Source organism: Dermacentor andersoni, chromosome 3 (assembly GCF_023375885.2).
Source record: "Dermacentor andersoni chromosome 3, qqDerAnde1_hic_scaffold, whole genome shotgun sequence".
NCBI lineage: Eukaryota > Metazoa > Arthropoda > Arachnida > Ixodida > Ixodidae > Dermacentor > Dermacentor andersoni.
The window spans coordinates 116,772,934-116,793,154 of NC_092816.1; the positions used below are offsets into that span (position 1 = coordinate 116,772,934).

General features: G+C 46.3%; 1 long non-coding RNA gene across 1 annotated transcript in view; it reads left to right on the top strand.

Annotated features, from left to right (window-relative positions):
- LOC126539234 (uncharacterized) overlaps positions 1 to 20,221 on the top strand; it is a 36,925-nt gene that overhangs the window by 9,413 nt on the left and 7,291 nt on the right. The window lies entirely within an intron of this gene.

The window sequence follows — 20,221 nt, forward strand, 5'->3', positions numbered from 1 at the left end:
CCTGTGCTACCGGGGCTTAGCGGAGAAACCAGAACTAGGAGTCGGATTCCTGATTAATAAGGATATAGCAGGTAACATAAAGGAATTTTATAGCTATAATGAGAGGGTGGCAGGTCTTTTTGTGAAACACAATAAGAGGTACAAACTGAAGATCGTAAAGGTCTACGCCCCTACATCCAGTCATGATGACCAGGAAGTCGAAAGCTTCTATGAAGACGTGGAATCGGCGATGGGTAAAGTCAAAACAAAATACATAATACCGATGGGCGACTTCAATGCCAGGGTAGGCAAGAAGCAGGCTGGGGACAATTCAGTGGAGGAATTTGCCATAGGCTCTAGGAATAGCAGGGGAGAGTTATTAGCAGAGTTCGCAGAACAGAATAATATGCGGATAATGAATACCTTCTTCCGCAAGCGCGATACCTGGAAGTGGACATGGAGGAGCCCGAATGGCGAGACAAGGAATAAAATAGACCTTATACTCTGCGCTAACCCTGCCATCATACAAGATGTGGACGTGTTCTGCAAGGTGCGCCGCAGTGACTATAGGACGATGAGAACTCGAATTAGCTGAGGCTTAAGGAGGGAACGGAAGGAACTGGTACATAACCTTAAAGTGTATGTTCTCGATGAATTTATCTGTTACATAACGAACAACACAGGCGCTAGTTCGTTGCTGCAGTAGCTATGTGACACAGGGTTGGAAGCATTTTTCTGGCGTCCTTTTGTTCATATTTTACTACTTAAGCCTTCAGGCAAACACGTTGAATAAAAATAATTTTTTGATAACTTTATCTCGTTATCGTGAATACAGGGGCTAAACTTGAAGGGCAGATCACGTGGGAAGGGGGAAACGGGAAATCAACCATTGATTATTGTCTGATGACAGAAGAAATTCATGATAAGTTGAGAGAAATGGTAATTGATGAAGAAGGGTGTAGCAGCATAGGGAGTGACCTTAAATGCACCATTTTGAAGATGGGATATGTAGTTAGGAAAGAGAGCAAGGAGTGCAAAATGACCAGTCCAAATTTGAACACAGAACAAATAACAAATATAGTCCCTAGATTCAAGGAAGAATTTAGCAAATGGCCAAAAGGCGGAATACAGTGAACTTCTAAGTGTAATAAGGACAGAAATACGTTCGTTAGAAAGGAAAAAAGAAACCGGAAAGCTGGTAGAATGGCAAGATACGAGAAGCGATTGCCGAACGACAGAGCGCAACCGTAGAGCACAGGCAGGCAAAGAAGTTGCAGTTACCGCAGGATGAAGTAGCCAGTAAATGTGAAATATACCGGGGAAAAAAGTCTCTGGCTCAAATAATGGTACAAGCCAAAATAAAAGGTGAAAGTTAACGTTGATTGTCAGAAATACGTGAGAGAAAGAAGGCCGCACCTAGAATATTTTGGAACCACATAAAATTATTAGGCAGGAAGTCAACAACAATACAACAATATATCCTAGATGAAGTTAGAAACAAACTAGAAGGGAAGGCGGCTTTAAATTACAGCCGAAAAATAACAGCCGAATCTTTCGAAGGCAATGACGAGGTGTTATGCGAAGAAAAAAGAGCATCAAAGAGAACCATATGGAAAACGAGCTGGTGCGGACAATTTTCAGCTGGAAGAAACCCGAAGAGAAAATTCCTCTGCGCACAACCACAGGGCTAGAGGAGGTTCCCGTTAGGCTGATTAATGAACTAGGACCAAAAAGTAAGAAAGCGCTGGTGAAAACAGTGGAAAAGCTTTAAAAGATAGAAGAATACCAGACAGTTGGCGACAAAGTAGGATGAATATATATTATAAAGGTAAGGGTGAGAAAGATAGTATTCACTCGTATAGGCCATTGACCTTTACATCGGTAATCTACAGGCTACAGCAATGCAGGCAGTTAAATTTAAGCTGCAGGAATGGGCAGATAATATTGGCATTTTGGGAGAACATTAAAATGGCTTCTAAATAGGTAGGCAAATGGATAATAACTTACTTGTTCTTACTCAGTGTATTGGAACATAAAGAGTAGAAAGCAGACCGTTTTATGTGGCCCTTTAGACATTACAGGAGCGTCAGACAACGTAACCGAAACATTTGGTGGGATATTTTGGAAGGACAAGGCCTAGGTGACGATTGTCTGCAGTTTTTGAGAGATATTTACCTAAAAATACCGTTTCCGTTGAACGGGAAGGCATGAGGAGCGAGGAGAAAGTTGGTATCAACAAGGGACTGAGGCAAGGGCGCCCTTTATCCCCACTGCTGTTTATGATGTACATGGTGAGGATGGAGAGGGCGCCAGAAGGAAGTAATATCAGGTTTAATCTCTCATTCAAACAGGCGGGTACAGTAGTTGAGAAGCATCCAGATTTATTTCATGCGGACAAACTTGTGTTGCTAGTTAACAAGCAAAGTTATTTGCAACGTCTGGCTAATCTGTGTACAGGAAGGCAAGAATTCAGGTATGAAATTTAGTGTTAGAAAATCAGGTGTTATGGTATTCAATGAAAAGAGTGTACAGACAGCGGCAACACAGGGCCAGGAACTATCTCGGATAAGAGAATATAAATACCTTGGTATATAGATAAACGAAGGCTGTAGATATATGGAAAGACAAGAAAAAACAATAACAGTAAAGGGGAATAGAAATTCAGCCACAATGAAGCACAGAGCGCTATTGGGATACAATAGGTGCGAGGTGCTCTGGGGTATGTGGAAAGGTGTAATGGTTCTAGGACTTATTTTTGGAAATGCGGTCGTTTTCTTGAAATCAGGGATACAATCAGGACTCGATGGGAACCAATGGTCAGTGGGTCGCCTCGCATTGGGCGCTCACGGGAAGGACTACAAATGAAGCTGTTCAGTGTGGTATGGGGTGGATTAGTTTTGAAGTGAGGGAAGCTCACGGTGAAATTGATTATGAAGAATGACTGAGTAATTTAGAAGAAAGTAAATGGGCTGGGAGGGTGTTTAGGTATCTGTACAGGAAGAACGTTGAATCACAGTGAAGTGCGCCAACTTCATGGCTCCAGACGTCTTTTAACGTTTTCCATCGCAACTTCATTTAGTTTTATCCTTATGTTTAAATCTCAAGCCATTCGACAGAGTACCTGAATCATTATTCACCATTATATGGTTGCTTCAACATTATGACTGTTCATACATCAACATGTTCCATAATTTCTGTGTTATATTCAAACGCTCTAAAGACGAACGGTCGACATTGTAAAATGGTCTCCTACATAATGCAACACAGCGTTCAAAGAAATATATAACTTTTTCTGCGTCTGAACAGTGGTGCTGAATGCTCTCAATTACCCTAAAGTTTCTGGTTTTCGTTTTCATTATTTTGTGTTCGATATAGTTCTACAACTCCATGGCCTCCTCTCCATCACCCCTATCCACTGGGCTGTTTCTCCGTCTCTGGCTTTAGGTTCAATACACTCTCGCCTTTCGGTGTCGATGCGTCCGTCAACGCAATATTTACTCGTAGTTTCGCGTCGCATTTGCATAGTTTCTACACTGAGTCGAAGTGCTTCAAAAGTTGCGGACGTTGTCCTATATATGTTCGGCGACCTCTCATGAGAATACAAAAGCTGAGTCCGTTGTCACATGTGGATGATCACTGATATTTCCAGCACCCGTTTTCGAGAATACTGTCTCATGGAAAATTACGACAAACTCTTGCCTTTGCTTCAAGTTGTTGACAAATTTGAATTTAGCCTGCCATCTGCTAGCTGCCTGGTTAGCTCATATGGTAGAGCGGCTGGCCTGGAAAGGCGGGGCTCCCGGGTTCGAATCGCGGACTAGGACGAAGTTTTCTTGAACTTCAAGGCTTTTCTTTCAAGGAACCCGCATGGGCTTTCATTGTAGCAGTTGCTACGATTGTGTGGATGTATGATTTTCCCTTTATTTGTTAGTTCTCTCCACCTTGTGCGTTTCCGCTAAACTATTATGTCAGACTCATGGCTGTGCTTGTATTCACGTATGCACATTTAGGTGAATTGCCATGCGTATATATATATATATATATATCTGCGAAGGTTGTGGGTTCGGTTCCCACCAGTGGCAAGTTGTTTTTTCATCCACTTTATTTTCCATTAATTTATCGTTTCTTTCTTTCATTTATTAACCACAAGTAATTTCCCCTATGTTGTCCTTGGTGTCAGTGTTTGTAGGCTTCTTATGATATGACTAATAAATATCGGGGCCCTCGGTTAACCCTTTTTCTTCTCGTTGATCCGAGGCTTGTGATATAAAAGTGGTTAAAATTGGCCTATATTTTTCCGATGTTATTTCTCTTTGCCTTCGATTTATAGCGAACTTTCAATTTTTATTTAAGGCGGGAAACAGCCAGTTTAAATGCAAAGATTGACGTCATATTCAGCGTCTGTCGAAAGATTACAAGAAACATGTTTAACATGGTGTATCTGATCATTGTTAGCACCTAATGAATTGCTGTTTTAGATCTCTATGAACGCTGACGCACTTTCTCTCTTGAAGGCAGCCTCTTTAAGAAACTTACGGTGACACCTAAATTTTTTCTATGTGAGTGGCATTACCTCGCAAAATTAATCAGTAAAGATTGTGAATTTTTTTGCAACACTATTTAAAGAAATAAATTATGTGGTTTTGCGTGCCAAAACCACAATCTGATTATGAGGCACGCCGTCCCAGGCCACGGGACGATCTAGGCTAATGTTAACAGGGGGCTAATAATAACCTCTTTTTTATCTTCCGTAAATCATTATCCACCTCCACTGTTCCCCAATCCTGGAAGCTTGCTACGGTCATTCCGATATACAAATCCGGTAACGCTCAACTTCTGCAGAACTGCAGACCCATTTCATTAACTGCCCACTCATGCAAGTTACTTGAACATATAATTTTTAAACACATCACGGAATTTCTTGAAAGCCACAATATCCTATCCAATTACCAACATGGTTTCCGTCGCGGATATAGCACCACTACCCAACTAAGCGAATTCACGCACGATATTTGTCAGTCATTAGATTTAGGCGGACAGATTGATGGCATTTTTGTTGACTTATCCAAAGCTTTCGACACCGTCCCACACCCAAAACTCATCTACAAGCTTAACTCCATTCTAAATAACCCTTCTCTGGTTGGTTGGATACATAGCTTCCTAACCCAGCGTTCTCAGTTTGTGCAATTTAACGCCTCTATTTCCTCTCCTGTTAGTGTTTCATCCGGCGTCCCACAAGGTTCCGTTTTAGGCCCGCTTCTTTTCTTATTATATATTAATGACTTGCCGCATTGCGTGTCCGTTAGTATTCGTCTTTACGCTGATGATTGCGTCCACTATCATAGTATTAACACACCAATGGATCATTGTTTACTTAATGACTCATTTGCAAAATTTTGTAGGTGGTGCAAGGAATGGCAAAGGAACATTAATTTCTCTAAAACTGTTTCCATGTCTTTCTCCAGACGCCCATCTCCATCACTTTTCACGTACACTTTCCATGGTCAAGATTTAAAAAGAGTAACCGAATTTAAATACCTTGGTCTTCATTTCTCCCATGACATGTCATGGTCGAAACACATTGACATCATATGTAACAAAGCTTTTAGACGTCTCGGTTACCTCCATCGTTCACTGCGTAAGGCTCCAAAGGATACCAAACTGATGACGTATAAAACCCTTATCCACCCCATTCTTGATTATGGCTGCATCATATGGAATCCTCATAAGAAATCCGATATTAAAAAGTTAGAATCAGTCCAAAAGAAATCAGTGCGCTTCATTTTTCGCATCTATAGCCGAGATTTTTCCCCTTCTTCCCATTATACAGCTACAGGTCTTGCAGTTCTTTCATCTCGCCGCCGCTTAGAATGCATGAAATTTTTACACACGCTGATTCATTCTGAGCGCCTTGATACACTAAATAATTATTTGAACTTTAGTCCACCTTCTATCACTAGGAGGTTTCATAATCTCAACCTTATCCCTTTCTTTTGCCGAACGGAGATGTTCAAGCACAGCTTCTTTCCACTGGCCATTGAACTCTGGAATGTACTGCCTGGAAGCATCCGCTCTTTACCTATGCAAAATTTTTGAAAACAATTACATATACTTCATATTCATATTTTTTTGTGCCTGTATCTCGTTTTCTTGCTTTCCTTTTTTTCACTACCCACTCCTGCAATAGCCTCACCGAGGCTGCAGTATCTATAAATAAATAAATAAATAAATAAATAAATAAATAAATAAATAAATAAATAAAAAAGACAAAGGAGAAGAAGGCGAACAAACGAAGGTCATGGTTGGTTTCGAGTCATCGCTTCCTGGGCCTGAGACAGCCCACCGTTGCCTCTGTGATTCCCATGCTGGCAAAGCCACTGTGTCAGACATCCAGCGCTGGCCCTGTCTTGCCGCTGAACTCCCGTAACAGGCTCAGCCAGGCGACGCAACTCGCTTGCCGTTAGAGAGCTGTCATTGGCTTTGTGTCTCTGAAACTTAGTCTGAACGTTCGTTCGGTGCTACAGGCATGCAACATTGTTTAGCAGTCCTGATATACCCGTCAATATTGGTCTGTCTAACATAACGGCATGTCAATAGTACTTTTCACGTAGCATTCGCTGGCCATTCCTCAAATATATGTTATACACCGCGCAATATTTATTTGATTTGTTTACTGATCACACCAACTGCGTGATCCTATTGGTCATCCCTTTTTTTTGTTTCTCACTAAATTATTAGGTATGTCTCAGTCAGTCAAGAACTTTATTGAAGTCCTGAGGAGTTTCAATCTGTTGGAGATCCCACGCGCGGAACTCCTCCGGCAGAAACCGTAGGCGACGCCCAAGTCGGGACGGGAACGTGGTGACGCTCCGCCAGTTCTTGGGCCCTCTGGACGGCCTTGAGTTGGAGTTTGAGGTCCGGGCTTTTGAGGGCTTCTTCCCATTCGGGCTCACTGGTCAGAGGGCCCTTTGGTAACGCGGTACATTGCCATAGCATGTGCGAGAGTGAGCAATAAGGTTCTGGGCAGTCTAGACAATTAGCCGGGATTTCTGAGTTACAGTGACTTAGTAGGCCTCGTGACGGGTACGAGCCCGTTTGTAGCATTCGAAACGCAGCCGCCTTCGCGCGTTCTAATTTGGCGTGTGGGAGCGGGAATTTGGTTCTACCTTCCCGATAGTGGGAGGTGATTTCTTGGTAAGTGAGCAGCGGGTCATTAAACTGAATGTCCAGCCCCTCGGAGGCCGTGGGACAGTCGCGGCGGCCAAGTTCTCGCGCACGGTCGTGGGCCGTTTCATTGAGGTTAGCTTTTTGCGGGTGAATGTCTTTCCCCATGTGAGCGGGGAACCAGGAGAGGCACCGTTTGCTCTCTTTTGAGCTCGCTAGTAGTATACGCGCTGCTTCTTTAGATACGTTGCCGCATCCGTAGGCCCGAATTGCGGCACGCGAGTCCGTGTAGACATAAGTAAAGGTGGGGTCTGCCATGGAGATGGCTACGGCTATTTGTTCTGCTTTAGCGCTGGTGCTCGTTTTAACCTATGCGGATGATCGTAGCGTTCCGTTGCCGACCACGACCGCTATCGCAAAAGTGGATGTGCTGCCGTACTGGGCCGCGTCCACAAATACGGTGGCTTGACCTCGTGGCTTGACCGCGCGGTGGCTTGACCGCGTCGATGCGGTCAAGGATCGCGCGGGCGCGGGCCCGGCGCCTACCCACGTTGTGTTGTGGGTGGACGTTTCTGGGAAACGGTGAGACTTTGTATTTGTCTCTAATTTCGCTCGGTAGGGTAACCGCGTGCTCGAGATAGGGAGAAGGGGAAACATTGGCTTCATTTAGGATTAGCCTACCGGCTTTGGACGAGGATAGGCGGAGTATTTGCGCCATAGTCTGAGCCTCGATCACTTCGTCGATGTTGTTGTGCATGCCTAGCTGGTCAACCTTTGCTGTACTTGCTCCTTGTGGAATTCCCAAGACCTGTTTGATGCTCTTATGCATGAGTGTGTTTAGCTTCGTCTTTTCTATTTTCGTCCAGTTGTGGGCAGAGGTGACGTAATTAATGTGATTCATAAGGAACGCGTGGTGTACGCGCAGAAGGTTATCTTCGCAGAGACCCTTCCTGCGCCCCGAGACTCTGTGTATGAGTCTGATCATGTTTTCGGTTTTGGCGGTTAAGTGTTTGATCGTGTGTCCGTGGCATCCGGTGGATTCGATTAAGAGCCCAAGAATGCGTATGTGGTTGACTCGCGGAATCTGTTGTCCGTCTCTTGTGCGTAGTGCGAGCGGATGTTCGTCTAGAGGTGTTAGGTAGCGGACTCCTTGGCAAGACTTGCGAAATAGTAATAGTTACAATTTCTTTGAGCATAGTTTCATTCCTGTGTTTAATAGGTACTGTTCCGTGGCATCTAGGGCAGACTGTAATGCCTGCTCCATGTCTGCCAGGGAGCCTCCCGGGCTCCAGATGGTAATGTCATCTGCGTATAGAGCGCAGTTTACGTTTGGGATGTATCGTAGTTTGTCTGCGAGTCCCTTCATCACTATATTAAATAGTAATGGAGAGATGACTGAGCCTTGCGGTGTTCCGACGGAGCCCAGCATGTAGGGGTCCGACTTAAGTTGCGAGACTCGCAGTCAGGCTTCTCTGTCTTTTAGGAAGGAGCGTACGTACTCCTGAAATATCTGGCCGAGGCCGAGGCCTGCCACAGACTCCAGTACGAAGCGGTGCGAGACGGTATCGAATGCTTTCGTGAGATCGAGGGCGAGGATGCCTCGAACGTCTCTTGTTTTAACGTCGAAGATCTGTCTCTTTAGGACTAACATTACGACTTGGGTGGATAGGTGGGGTCGAAACCCTATCTTGTTGGGTGGGAGGAGTTCGTGTTCCTTAATGTAGCGTGACACTCGGTTTTGAATTACGTGCTCGGCTACTTTACCCACGCATGACGTAAGAGAGATGGGTAGTAAATTGTCGAGGTTAAGTGGTTTGCCGGGTTTTGGGATGAGGACCACCGTGGCAGTGCGTCATTGCGTTGGTACCTCTCCTGTTTCCCACACGTGGTTGATGTCCTTCGTGAGTAATGTAACGGCTTGGTCGTCTAAGTTACGCAACAGTCGGTTGGTTACACCGTGGGGTCCTGAAGCAGACCGGCTGTTTAGGTTGTGTAACGCCTCTCGGACTTCTGCTTCCGTGAAGGCAGCGTCTAGTTCGGGAGTGGTTTCGCACTTTATGATCGGGTAATCGTTGGGGTGAGCGACGCCTAGCGGAAGGTGCCGTTTGGCAATTTCTTCCAGGAAGGACTCTTCCATTACCCCTTTCCCTTTATGTTAGTGTAGAAGTAGGTCTAGCTCGTGGCTTTGATTATCCTTCGTTTCGCTGTCGTCTAACATGCGTTCCAGGAGGTTCCACTTACCTCCTGTCCGCATGCGGCCGTCGACTGCCGAACAGAGTTCGTGCCATTGGAGTCTTGTGAACTCCGTACAGTATTCGTCTATGTCTCGGTTGAGGATCGTGATGCGTTTGCGCAGGCGTCTGTTGAGACGTTGCTTTCTCCATCGCGCAAGTATCGAAGCCTTGGCCTCGAGTAAGTGTGCGAGGTGAGGGTCAACCCTTGGGAATTCCAGTTCCGTCTGTATGGTTCTCGTGGCTCTGGTTACGTCGCCCTTTATCGCAGAGAGGAGTTCCTCGAAGGAGTCATACGTATTCGTATCTTCCTTCCGTAACCCACGGAAGGTATCCCAGTCTGTGAGGGTGAAAGATCGAAGTGGAGCCGTCGTGTTCGGTATTTCTGTGCGTATGACGAAGTGATCGCTGCCCAGGTTCTCTTGCGTGTTCGTCCATGTGTAGTTTGCAACATTTCGGAGTAACGTGAGGTCCGGCGTAGTATCGCGCTGCGTCGACGTACCCAATCTGGTGGGGAACCTGTGGTCCGTCACCAGGGTGAGGGACAGGTCGTCGATTGCGCGCGAGAGGTTGTTGCCGCCAGGCTTGATAGTGGGGTAACCCCACGACGTGTGGGGGGCGTTGAAGTCACCAGCGATAATGAGCGGTGAGTTTCGTGCCAATGACGTGGCTTTAGTGAGGATCGCGTGGAAGGATTGGTTGTAGTGCGCGGGGGAACTGTAGACGTTTGGTACAAAAACACTTTGTTTTAAGAATCGGTTAGGTACGAGCTCGATTAGGATCGCCTCGATGCGACTGTTTTTTGGTAGGACGTTGTGAACGGTGTGCGCGAATTTTCTATTAACGAGCGTGGCGATGCCTCTCCTGGCGTCCTCCTCTTTTTGAGACGGTGCAGTATCCTGAGAGCGTAAGGGTTTCGCATAGGGTTTCCTGTAATAGTATTACGTGCGGCCTTTGAGGTTGAATTTTGAGGCACTGTTGCAGCGAGGATTTGCGTTTCGCGTAGCTAGCGGAAGTCCACTGCCAAATTTCTAAAGTACCCCTGTCGTGTTAGCCATGATGGTTTTGGGAGGAATTTATTGGCGCCGAAGGGTGCGTAGTCGTGTCCATTTGTTGTTGCTGGCTAGCTTTGTTTTTAATTTTTATGGCGACTTTGTTTTCAACAACCTCTACACGATTTGCTAGGGTATGAATACTTTGTAGGTTCTCTCGCGTGAGGCGCACAATTTCGTCTAGGGTGTCTTGCGGTACATTACACTCTTCTTCCGTCTCTGGGAGCGGAGGTGGTTTGCGTTTCGCTGTGCTTACTTTTACATTTGTCTCCTGGGGTGGTGCTTGTTTGGGAGCTTTAAGGTTTTGAATCTCCTGTTTCGCATCATTAAGCTGCGCTGTAAGCACTTGTATGGTCGCTCGGAGACCCGCTAGTTCCTGTCGTAGGGCAGTGACTATCTCGCTCTCATGCTCGGGCAATGAAGACCGCGTTACCTGTTTGATTACCTGCATAACTTTATTGTGCAATCATCTGTGCCACTTACCGGTAATGCCGTTGGTAGCTGAACTTCTGTAACGATTGTGTGTTTCATTGCCAGTACAATGCGATCATTGTGCATGACTACGCTCTATATTATTTTTCTGCATAAAGAACATATCGCACCTTCTATTAGTGTCTCCTGCTGCTTGCTTTTTTATAATTGCGAAGTTAATACTCCGTTAGGTTTATCGATTGGGTAATATAAAATGCAAACGTCAGCGAACAGTTTAGCAGAATATTGAAAAGAATTCAAAATAATGTCTTCCGGCTGACAGTAAGGAATGACTAGCGTATACCACTTGACCAAACCGCCACTGGCCGTGCCGTTGAAGCTTTCCTGGACGAAGTGGTGCCAAGGGGTGCATCTTTATAGCCATTCTAGGACCACCATCCGCGCAGTATCGCCGAGAAGCAAGTGCCCTGTGCCAGCCAAGTGGAGACCTTGGTCCTGAGAAAGACAAGGACAGCTTCAACACTCTACGTGCACGGGGTGTCGAATACGTAGTGGGAGGTTCCGCAACCACATTACACACCTGGGCTTCTCTAACGTGCACCAAAACCTCAATTTGCATTAGGCCGAGACTATTACTTGGATGGCAAACACATGTTTTTGAATATAGCCAGCATTGTATCGAGGCCTACTTCCCAGATTTGCTTTGTATACTACTATGCTATTATCAGGATTGTTTTTGTCGCTAAAACGCATGCTTCGGTCCACTTACGCTTGACATACAAACACAAACAGTTTGGTAGCCACAGAAACATTGAGAATGCAGAAAGCTTTGTATGTATGTCGTATGTTGTATGTATGTATGTATGTATGTATGTATGTATGTATGTATGTATGTATGTATGTATGTATGTATGTATGTATGTATGTATGTATGTATGTATGTATGCATGTATGTATGTATGTATGTATGTATGTATGTATGTATTGTAACGGACAGTTAAGGGAGTCCACATACAAGTATTTATTGTGGGCTAACTTGTGCCCTGGGGGTAAATAAAAAGCACTGCCGCGTTCTAAACAGGGGATCGGGAATGCCTTCTTCTCTCTCGAGCGTCGCTTCACCTCGTCTTCTTCGTGTAGGCGCCGACAACGGCCACCAGCGATGCGAGTGCGTGCGGCGAAAACACGTGCCATTATTACATCGTCTTTTCCTCCAATACGCCGTTGTCCTCTTGAGGGGACGCACGAACCTGCGCGCTTTCTTTAAATATGTTTCTGCCTTGTATCATCATCACCCCTCCAAAACGCGTAGTCCCGATGCGTAAAGCGACAAAATTGTTCACAACCTGTTGTCCATACTAAATGGTATATGGCACAGAATAGATGTTTGGTCGAATATTCACTGCCTGTCATAATATAGCTTCACTCTGACCACATGTGCAGTTTCTGTGCGACCCCGGCATCGTGATGAGCTCACTTGTCCTTCTGGCGTAACTTCGCAGTTCAGGGGACTGATGCGATGAAGTACTCGGTAAGGGCCGAAATAACGGCGCAAAAGCTTTTCGGACAGGCCGCGCGTCTGCACGGGAGTGCACACCCATACTCTGCCGCCTGGTGCATACTCGACTTCCCTTCACCGCAGGCTGTATCGGTCCGCGTCGATGCACTGCCTTTGTTGAATGCGATGTCGCGCCAGCTGACGTGCTTCTTCGGCCCTCTGTGTAAAGTCACTGATGTCAGGGTTCTGTTCTGTACTGTCGCTGACAGGCAGCATTGCACCTACGGGTGTGGTAACTGTTCGACCAAAATCAAGTTGGAATGGCGTTACTTGAGTGGTCTCTTGCAATGCGGTATTGTAGGCAAATGTAGCATAGGGTAGAATCTTATCCCATGTACGGTGCTCTAAGTCTACGTAAATTGACAACATATCGGTCAGCGTCCTGTTCAATCGCTGGGTTAGCCCATTTGTTTGAGGGTGATAGGCAGCTGTTTTCCTGTGGCTGGTATGAGTCAATTTCATGATGGATTGCGTCAAATCGGCTGTGAACAAAGTTCCTCGGTCCGTGATAATAATTGCAGGAGCACCGTGTCGTAATTCTATCTTGGTGACAAAGAATTCAGCCACTTCAACGGCCGTTGCACTGATTGAGAGGATGTCTCGGCATATTGGGTGAGGTAATCCGTCGCTGCTACAATCCATCGTTTCCCTGATGACGATGTCGGAAAGGGACCGAGCAAGTCCATTCCTACTTGTTCGAACGGTGCTCCTGGGGCTTCTATTGGTTGAAGGAGGCCTGCGGGTTTTGATGGAGGCGTTTTGCGTCTTTGGCAATCCCGACATGTTCGTACATAATGCTTTACTGAATTCAAGAGCTTTGGCCAGTAGTACTTAGCATGAATTCAGGCGAACGTTCTGCTCACTCCGAGGTGTCCTGCTGATGGGTCATCGTGACAGGCTTCCGAGATTTCGGATCGCAAAGCTGAAGCAACGACGAGTAGAAATTTCTCTGTGCTGTGCTCAAATTCCTTTTGTACAGGACGCCATTTCTCATCACATACGATGCCAATCCCCGGTAGAAAACTCGCGGAACATGGACGGGGTGTCCCTCGAGGTGCCTGATGAGTAGAAGCAACTCGGCGTCAGACTGCTGGTGTTTGGCCATCTCAGATGTGGTCACGGCTCCAAGAAACGGAAAGTCGTGTCCATCTTTCATAGGAGCAGATACGACTGGCGCACGTGATAAACAATCAGCGTCACTGCGCTTTCTACCTGACTTGTACACGACCGTTATGTCGTAATCCTGCAGCCTCAGACTACATCTAGCAAGTCGTCCAGAATGATCTTTCAGGTTTGCAAGCCAGCACATTGAGTGATGGTCGCTGATTACTCGGAACGGTCTACCGTACAAGTATGGTCGGAATTTTCCCTATGGTCCATATTACTGCGAGGCATTCTTTTTCTGTGGCTGAATAGTTGGTTTCAGCCCTCGAAAGAGTGCGGCTAGCGTATGCAATCACTCTTTCCTCTCCGTTTTGCCACTGAACGAGGACGGACCGAGTCCTAAATTGCCGGCGTCTGTGTGGATGTCTGTTTCCGCTTCCTCATCAAAGTGCGCAAGGACCGGGTGGTTTTGAAGTCGCCGTCACAGCTCATTGAATGCATCTTCTTGTTCCCTGTGCCATACGAAAGGCATATCTTCTTTTGTTAATCGGGTTAACGGCTCGGCAATCTTTGAAATTTTTTTGACGAAACGGCTGTAGTAGGCACAAAGTCCTAGGAATCGCCTCACGGCCTTTTTATCGGTAGGTCTAGGAAACTTTTCTGCTGTCGCGGTCTTCTCAAGGTCAGAAAGGATGCCTTTGGAGCTAATCACATGGCCGAGGAAAAGGAGCTCATGGAAGCCGAGGTAACATTTTTGTGGCTTTATCGTCAGCCCTGCTTAACTAATAGCTTTGAGCACAGTCCTTAGTCGTTCCACATGCTGAGCAAAGGTGCTAGGAAAAATCACCACATCGTCAAGATAAACCAGACAGGACTGCCACTTTAACCCGGAGAGCACACGGTCCATCATCCGCTGAAAGGTGGCAGGTGCGGAACAGAGGCAGAACTGAAGTACCTTGAATTCGTATAGTCCGTCTGGTGTGACGAATGCTGTCTTCTCATGATCCCGTTTGTCCACTTCTATTTGCCAGTATCCGCTTTTGAGGTAAAGAGAGGAAAAGAATTTCGCATCCCGTAGTCTATCGAGGGTTTCATCGATCCTCGGAAGTGGATAGACATCCCGCTTTGTGACGACGTTTAGCTTCGAACAATCAACGCAGAAACGCAAGGTCTGGTCCTTTTTCTTTACCAGCACCACAGGTGAAGCCCACGGGCTGGTCGATGGTTGAATTACGTCGTCTCTAAGCATTTCTTCCACTTGTTTGCTGATGATCTCTCTCTCCTTCGGTGACACTCGGTAGGGATGCTGGCAAATAGGCCTCGCAGCTTCGTCGACAATGATACTGTGTTTGGCGATGGATGTTCTCTGGACTTTCGATGTCGTTGAGAAACACGAGGCGAATTCTCGTACAAGGTTCTCTATTTGCTGCTTCTGGCTCGGTGATAGTGCTGCAGATCTATGTTGACGGATGCGAGTATGGAGTCTACGTTGTCAGACTCCAGTAGTGCAGCATCGGAAGGGCGCAAGTCCGTAATCTGTTCGTAATCGTTAAGGCGGGCAATGACGGTTCCCTTCGCAACATGCTGGACTTCATTTTCAAGATTAGTCAGGAAGACATTTGAACACCCATCACGCAGCCGAACAAGACCCCTTGCCATACAGATCCCTTTTTCGAGTAAGAGCCCAGTGTTACTGTCTGCTATTCCTTCATAGTCGCTGAATACGGTCTCTCTTACGACGACACCTATACTGGATCTTGGGGGTATCGTGACGTCGTCGTCTATAATCTGAAGCGCATCGAATTGTTCTTCACACTCGAACGTCGCGATGGCGTGCTTCGTTGAGAACGACACACAGGATTCCTGCAAGTGGATAACTGCACCGTACACCTGCAAAAAGTCAATTCCAATAATTAAATACCTTGAGCATTCTGATAGGACAATGAAACTGGCGACGTATGTAAAGCCGTGTATTCAGATTCTAGAAGTGCATCTGCCCACCGGGTAGATAAGGTGTCCACCGGCGGTTCGAATCTTCTGGCAAGTACTTTACTCATAACGGAATGATCTGCGCCTGTGTCTACTAAAGCAGTAATTTTGCAGCCGTCTATAAACACACATAAATCGGAAGCTACGTCGCTCTTTTCGCAACTGCTCTCGCGTCCGTCGCCATATTTCAGAATCAGCGCTGTAGGTTCTGTTCTTGCGTCGACAGCGGCCTCACCTTCACAGGTCGCCGGTATCATCAGTTTTCCCGACGTGGGCTTTGGGGGGTGTCACCTTGGGGAGCTTGAGGATGGACGCGGGCTCGGTGATCGGTACCTCAGCGGCACTGTTAACCGAGGGTGATGTTGCTGTGAAGTCTGCGGGCTTTGGCGCGTTTACAAATACTCCTCGATTTTTAAATGGCGTTCACCGTTTCTTGGGCAAGGAGCGTTTACGCAAAACCCCCCGAAGTCCCCCTCTGCGGTATTCGCACATCCTGTAGAGATGACCAGCTTCGCCGCAGTGGTAGCACAGTGGGATTCTATCAGGAGTGCGCCATATGTCAGCCTTCCGGAATCTCGTCTCCGGCGGAGACGGTAAGAACCGAGGTTCGGGTACATGCGTAGTTGCCGCGACGAAAGTACGTCCTGGAGACCCTCTGAGTACCTCGGCGTCCGATACCGTCGGCCGTACCGGGGACGACGCTTGCGGCTGTGCTGGCGGTTTCGCGGACTGCTTGTCTCACTTCTTCGCGAACCACTTCTGCTAACGAAGAGACCGCTGTGGGGCCGTTGTTAAGCTGTTGCCTCTGGAGCTCTTCTCGAACCACAGATCTTACGAGTTCTCGTAAAACCTCGACGCTGTTCCCGAATATTGCCGACATCGCATACATAAAGGCGACGTTCGTATCGCGGTTGTAGAGTCTCGCACGCTGTTGAAGAGTCCTTTTCATAGTTGTCGCCTCGGAGCGGAATTCGGCGACCATGCGTGGAGGGCTGCGAACCAAACAAGTAAAAAGCTCCTGCTTCACGCCGCGAATCAGGTGCCCAAGCTTTTTGCCCTCGCTCATGCTCGGATCGGCTCGGCGGAATAAGCGGGCCATATCTTAGATATACATTGCCACGCTTTCGTTGTTTCGTTGGCTTCTTGCTTGCAAAGCGGCTTCAGCTCTTTCCCGGCGGTCTCTGCTCGGATACGTGGCCAACAGCTCCCATCGGAAGTCATCCCACAACCAGAGGACCGCTTCATGGTTTTCAAACCACGTTCGTACACAGTCTTGCAACGCGAAGTAAACGTTGCGGAGCTTCCGGTTTTCCTCCCATCCATTGTAGTCAGCGACGTGCTCGAAGCCTTCCAACCAGTCCTCGGCGTCTTCGAAGGTATCGCCGTGAAAAGGCTCGGGCGTTCGCGGCTGATCAACAACAATGCAGGTTGAGGCTGTCTGGGATGTCATTTCAGTATTGTCTGCTGCTGCTATTACAGCTTGATCCGGCAAAAGACGAAACTCAGGCGGCTCACCACGTAGGCGACGGCTCGTGCGCTGGTGAACAGGCGTGAGCTCGTTGGGTCTGAGATGGCGTGGTTCCGGGCTGCTTTCTCCAAATCGAATTGGGCTGGAAATCATTACCCCGCACCTCCACCAGAATTGTAACGGACAGTTCAGGGGGTCCACATACAACTATTTATTGTGGGCTAACTTGTGCCCTGGGGGTAAATAAATAGCACTGCCGGGTTCTAAACAGGGGATCGGGAATGCCTTGTTCTTCTCTCTCGAGCGTCGCTTCCCCTCGTCTTCTTCTTGTAGGCGCCGACAACAGACACCTGCGATGCGAGTGCGTGCGGCAAAAGCACGTGCCATTATTTCGTAGTCTTTTCCTCCAATACGCCGTTGTGCTCTTGAAGGGGCGCACGAACCTGCGCGCGTTATTTAAATATGTTTCTGCCTTGTATCAGTATGTATGTATGTATGTATGTATGTATGTATGTATGTATGTATGTATGTATGTATGTATGTATGTATGTATGTATGTATGTATGTATGTATGTATGTATGTATGTATGTATGTATGTATGTATGTATCATCATCATCAGCCTGGTTACGCCCACTGCAGGGCGAAGGCATTTCCCATACTTCTCCAACTACCCCGGTCATGTAGTAATTGTGGCCATGTTGTCTCTGCAAACTTCTTAATCACATCCGCCCACCTAATTTTCTGCCGCCCTCTGCTGCGCTTCCCTTCTATTGGAATCCAGTCCGTAACCCTTAAGGACCATCGGTTATCTTCCCTCTTCATTACTTGTCCTGCCCATGCCCATTTCTTTTTCTTGATTTCCACTAAGGTGTCATTAACTCGTGTTTGTTCCCTCACCCAATCTGCTCTTTTCTTATCCCTTAACGTTACACCCATCATTCTTCTTTCCATAGCTCGTTGCGTTGTCCTCAATTTAAGAAGAACCCTCTTCGTAAGCCTCCACGTTTCTGCCCCCTGCGTGAGTACTGGTAAGACACAGCTGTTATACACTTTTCACTTCCGGGATAATGGCAACCTGCTGTTCATGATCTGAGAATGCCTGCCAAACGCACCCCAGCCCATTCTTATTCTTCTGGTTATTTCAGTCTAATGATCCGTATCCGCGCTCACTACCTGCCCTAAGTAGATGCATTCCCTTACCACTTGCAGTGCTTCACTACCTATCCTAAACTGTTGTTTTCTTCTGAGACTGTTTAATTTTTAGACCCACCCTTCTGCTTTGCCTCTCCAGGTCAGTGAGCATGCATTGCAGTTGATCCCCTGAGTTACTAAGCAAGGCAATATCATCAGCGAAGCGCAAGTTACTAAGGGATCCTCCGTTAACTCTAATCCCCAATTCTTCCCAAGCCAGGTCTCTGAATACCTCCTGTAAACACGTTGTGAATAGCATTGAAGAGATCGTATCTCCCTTCCTGACGCCTTTCTTTATTGGGATTTTGTTGCTTTCTTTATGGAGGGCTACGGTGGCTGTGGAGTCGCTATAGATATCTTTAAGTATTTTTACATACGGCTCGTCCACACCCTGATTCCGTAATGCCTCCCTGACTGCGGAGGTTTTGACTGAATGAAACGCTTCCTCGTAATCAATGAAAGCTATATATAAGGGTTGGTTATATTCTGCACATTTCTCTATCACTTGATTGATAGTGTGAATATGGTCTATTGTTGAGTAGCCTTTACGAAATCCTGCCTAGTCCTTTGTTTGAAAGAAGTCTAAGGTGTTCCTGATTCTATTTGCGATTACGTTAGTAAATAATTTGTAGGCAACGGACAGTTAGCTGATCGGTCTGTAATTTGTCAAGTCTTTGGCGTCCCCTTTCTTATGGATTAGGATTATATTAGCGCATTTCCAAGATTCCGGTACGCTCGAAGTCATGAGGCATTGCGTATACAGGGTGACCAGTTTCTCTAGAACAAACTGCCAATCATCCTTCAACAAATCTGCTGTTACCTGATTCTCCCCAGCTGCCTTCCCCCTTTGCATAGCTCCCAAGGCTTTCTTTACTTCTTCCGGCGTTACCTGTAGGATTTCGAATTCCTCTAGACTATTATCTCTTCCATTATCGTCGTGGGGGACACTGGTACTGTATAAATCTCTATAGAACTCCTCAGCCACTTGAACTATCTCATCCATATTAGTAATGATATTGCCGGCTTTGTCTCTTAACGCATACATCTGATTCTTGCCAATTCCTAGTTTCTTCTTCACTGCTTTTAGGCTTCCTCCGTTCCTAAGAGCATGTTCAATTCTATCCATATTATACTTCCTTATGTCAGCTGTCTTGCGCTTATTGATTAACTTGGAAATATCTGCCAGTTCTATCTTGGCTGTATGGTTAGAGGATTTCATACTTTGGCGTTTCTTGATCAGATCTTTCGTCTCCTGTGATAGCTTACTGGTATCCTGCATAACGGAGTTACAACCGACTTCTAGTGCACACTCCTTAATGGTGCTCATAACATTGTCGTTCATTGCTTCAACACTAAGGTCCTCTTCCTGAGTTCACGTTGGAGCTTGGCCTCCCCAAGGAATTTGTCGAGGGATCAAATACATGAATAACAACTGCATTGCCATCGCCAGCAGTGGCGTAGCCAGAAATTTCGTTCGGGAGGGGGCTCACGTTGGAGCTTGGCCTGCCCACAAAATTTGTCGAGGGATCAAATACATGAATAATAAATGCATTGGCATTGCCAGAGATGCTGCAAACAAATGCTTGAACGCTACGCACTGTCAAGACAAGTAAAATGTAGATTTTTTTCATAAAAGAATATATTCTTTTGTCCTAAAAATTCTGGCAAAAATAACTGATATCAATGCTTCCATGTTGTTTGTCTATTTATTAACCCTTTCAGATGCCTATTTATCCCGTTGATTGAAAACTTGCTTTCACCGCATCTCTTGCACCTTAATAATCATAGAAAGTGTACTTCTTCAGAAAACATTAAGAATGGTCAATTGTTTACTGAGTTTTGTCAAGTTTACAGAATTTCGACTTCATGCGAAAGCTCGCTACATTAACATCAAACATGAGAACATAGCCTATTTCGGGTTTTGAAAAGCTTGAAGCACTTATGCAGCCACTTCAAAATTATGACTCGTGCATGACATTGTGAAAAACAGTGAAAGAAGTGCACCAGCTACATACAACATACAGACACAGACAAAGAATAAAAACACCCAA